This window comes from Trachurus japonicus, chromosome 21 (genome assembly GCF_045865225.1).
Source record: "Trachurus japonicus isolate A0001 chromosome 21, Traja_1.0".
In the NCBI taxonomy this organism is placed as follows: domain Eukaryota; kingdom Metazoa; phylum Chordata; class Actinopteri; order Carangiformes; family Carangidae; genus Trachurus; species Trachurus japonicus.
In genome coordinates, this window is record NC_140927.1 from 22,267,848 (window position 1) to 22,272,369 (window position 4,522).

Below are 4,522 nucleotides of genomic sequence, written 5' to 3' on the forward strand. Positions count from 1 at the left end.
GTCGAAACCAACTTTCCATCAAAGACAGTCATTTAAACAACTGTCGTTGGCACTTGGAGCACAAAAGGGAACCAGTGACATCATCACCCTTGTGAACGCCCACACAAGAGGTTAAATAGTGAGTCTCCACACCAGATAGTTGGACCAGTCCCAGCCTGGTCAGTTGCGTACATGAACTGATGAAGCCTCTTGGATGAGAGGTGAAACGTCTTCCTAGACAAATAACTAAGTCCAGTTGCTTTCGATTTAACCTCCTTTGAAAAAGATAGGCTAAGCTTTCCCACATTATAAACTAACTAACAAGCCACGTGCATTTTATTTAGCCTACATATAAAAACCAACTGTAAAAATAACAATTTGTGTCTTTGTGGGGGTATTATTTACATGACTAATTCTTGGCTGGGTGCAGTGACCTCCTGGTGTCTTGTCACCATGAGGTTGCTAGGAAACTAGCAAAGACAGGACCCTTTACTGCACACAGACAAGAAATAACACATTAAACACATTAAACACTATTTTCTTGTTTATCGCTTTAGTTTCACATTTAACAAGTGAAATATTTCAATTAGTTTTGGGTTTAGTGGTGGTGGTACACCTTTGGACAGGGTGATAAGCATTAAAGGAGCTGTTATAGGAGCAGCATTTAGCATTAACATTTGATTATTTACCACTAACAGAAAGTGTTGTGAGTTAAATCTATTATTTATTATTGTTATATTTATTCTTTCTCCACCAATGGGATTGCCACCAATTTTGTTGTACTTGTGCAATGACAATAATAAGGTCAAAGTCTAAGTTCAGGCATCATTACATTCATAAGACAAGAGGGGAGATGACAGCCTTTGAGCTGCTGGACTGTCAAGTAGGCAACATCATTCTTGATTTCATTGTCTGAACACCAGAAAGAAATAACTAATATACTGTATATGAGAAGACAAAATGAACATAATTAATCTATGGACTGGAAGCTACCATGACTTGTTAGCCAAAATGTGCATAGACAGTCTGACTGGACCAAGGCATGCTAACTTCAGTAGAAGAAAAGTAGTGAAAGAAATCAGAGCAAAGTTGTGTCTGCTGGTGAGTAAAACAGTGCCGTACTGATGCTACTTCATGAGTAGGATTAGGCCTCAGTGGCTGTTAATGCTAATGCTGGCTATGTAATAATAAAATAAACAAATAGCTCATTTAGTGTGTCCCTCTAAACATGTGACTTGTTCCTTAAACTATGAAAAGTTGTTTAATGTGCTAAAATCATCAACAGTGTAGCATGTGCAATATGTTTTTTTTTTTTTCTATAAGAATAATTTGTGGTAAAGCAGGGGACACTAAAGGTGCATCAGCTGGAATTGTGTTGTGTTTTCACATGTTGTTTCATCTCACATCTTTCTTTTTTGTGCTCATTAATCCTCCCCTGCCCTTTAATAATCTCTCCCAGTCAGCCTGATTTCCTGACTGAGGAGTGGCAGCTGTTGACATCCTACTATGAGATAGATTTAACTCTGAAATTAGAGGGTTGATTTTTTTTTTCCTTTCTTTTAAGTGTAGGTCACGCCAAAGCAGCTATCTGCTGATTCACCAGCTGGAGCACAGCAACTGTAGGCTGCATTTCCTCGAAAACACCACCCTCGTTCTTCCTGACAAACCCTTCCCAATCTGATAAGTGATCAATAGCACTAATATGCTATCCCATCTGGTGTTATCCTGCCTACAGAATGTCTTGCATTGGGTCAATGGCTGCTCAGGTAGGGGGAGATTAGCTGGCTAAGTGAGCAGGATGAAGCAGAAAATCCACCCTGGGTGAGGTTGGTTGCTTACCTCAGACCTGTACAGTATAAGGCTGGTGGGAGGCTGATGGAAAAATCTGCTGCCCTGCTCTCCCTCTACCCTTGGAGATCAGAGCACAGCTGGGGTGTGAGGATATGATCTAGGGGGGGAAACGTAGATGAAATCTATAATAAACTGTACTTTAACTGGTGAGAGAGTCACTTAGTTCCCTCATTTGTGGTCATTACCATTATGCCATTACATAATTTCTTCATTACATAATTGTTCGGGTTTCCTAATGTCATTACAGGGGAAGGAGCAAAGCTGACAACCAAGCACCAGTCAGTTTTTATAGCACCTGTAATTGAAATCAGCATAAATAACCAATCACAATCTATAGAGAAAGGTTAACTGCAGAACACATGATATCATTGAACATTGCTGATAATCCTGCAGGATTTGGTCCTGGATGACTCACTGTAATGAATCTTAACCCACCTCTGCATTTCAAAGTCTGTGACTTATCACCTTGCCGTCCTTAATCAATATTTCAAGGCTGAATGTATCAAAGACCAGGACTTTCTTTAGCTGAAGCGATTCCTTGTAACCACCAAAAGATATTCTGGGAGATATGTTCAAATAGAGGAAAAGCAATTTTTCTCTTCCGTAATACAATGGCTCTTGCATTAGAAACTTGCTCAGTTTCATAACATAATTTCAAAAAGGGCTTGTGCAGAACGGCTGGACTGACTTTTAAATTATTGTTGCAATGATAACAAAATATAGCCTTTGGAAGTCTTTGCTTAAACGCCAACAGCAATATTTCATGGCACTAATATGAGCAGAATGTGATCATTTGGAAAAACACACAGACAATTAAAGGAAATGAAAGAGCATAAATGCAGACAACACTCTGTGAGGATCGTGTTAGGAAACAGAGGCTGGTCATTAGGGCTCTGTAAATTCAATTGACTTCCACACCAATTCAAGCATGCATTAATTGTAAGGGTTGAACTACACAGTGCATGGGTCAGTAAGTTACAAACCATTACTTTAGGTTGAATCTCATTGAGCTGTTATCAGGAATAAAACAGTGACTGGGCTCAAACAATACAATAAGGACAGCTAGGTTATTATAACAGGAGCTTCATACACATTCCAGCAATAGACAAACAACAACATGGGAGGTTTACCAGAGAGTGCTCAGCATCAAAGCAGGTTTGGCTGGCACCATACACCTCTCCTGGACACAAGCACACACAGAAATTCAATGGCATTGATGCAGCACAACAGTCAGGGGAATAGGCTACACAAGAGGACTACCTATATGGATTTAACTCTGGATAGACACGTCACACATGAAAAGATTAACTTTTTCTCACAATTTTTCCTTGAACATTTTCTGAAATTATATCAAAAAGGAACTGTATTTTTTTTTTTTATATCAACATGCTCTAAATTTCTTGCAAGCAGCCAGTGGTCGAGTCTGGAGTTTTTTGTGCAAAAATAAACGCTGGACTAGACGCAATGAATATTATACAATGGAATCCGTCACTAGGGCTCTGTAATTTGAATTTCTGTTTTTTACAATCTGGACCTTGTTTCTAGCATAAAATACGATAATTTACTCACCCAGATGGTGTCATTACAAGTCCTTCCGACGAAATTAGATCCAGCCGAGAGCCTAACGTGAGTATAGGCTACGGGGCAGCGGAATGCAGCCTCTAAATAACACATTATCTGCCGCGAAACTCGTACATTTCACCAATATTTTGTTATGATACGCTAGTGCTATTCCTCTCTGAGTCTGCGGTTACCTGTTGTCAACATCCGGGGTCTCTAGGTTGACCTACTAACCTCTGACCTGGACGATATCGTCTCTGAGCACCGCGCGGCGCGGTTTGTTTACCTGAAAGTTGCTACTGCTAATAGTTCGTTTCTGCCTGTTTCCTTAATTATGAATTTGGTTTTAATTTTCCCAATTGAATCCATTAAAAGTTAGTAGGCTAGTAGACCTACTTTCAGTTTGACTATTAGGCTATCACGTTATTGTCTAACGTGATTCTCAGGGAGCTGTAAGAATCGTCGTAGGCCTATCATGGATGTATTGCTATGCGGTTTTATGGACTGTATTTGCGACACCAGTCCGACATAATGATGTCATCTGAATATGTAAGTTACTTCTGAATCTAAACGTGTAGCCTATCATGTCTTCAGATTTGATTGATTTACTAATCAAAGAATTGAGACATGATTTTTAGGCAAACTGCCACAGTCTGGCTCTAAAGTTGTTGTTTTTTCAACAACTTTCTCAGTTGCCTTCATGAGCTGTGTGCTACTGATTGCTGCCCCCTAAATAATTTACAAATCTCAAGTTATTATTGGGACTATTTCCATGGTGGAACATCCCAAAGAAGCAGAGTAAACCAAAAAGTATCTGCATAGCTGGTTATATTTAGAAAGAGCCTGAAAATAGCTTTTTGTGACGTTTGGGGTAAACTGTAGCGTTGCTGCCTACAGGGTGTCAGTGCTCTAAAATTCACTTTATGAATCCTGTTTCATTCAGCAGGAAGATCAAAGTGCCTCCCAGTTGAATGGATCTCTCCAACTGGCCACATCTACGTCTGTCACCCAGTATAAAATATACAGTAAGTGAATGCTTCCTGTAATTAGAAGCATGCTGATAATGCACGCTGATTACTTCTGAATCCACATGAGCGATGTCTGTATCTCTCCCACAGGATGATGGTGATGG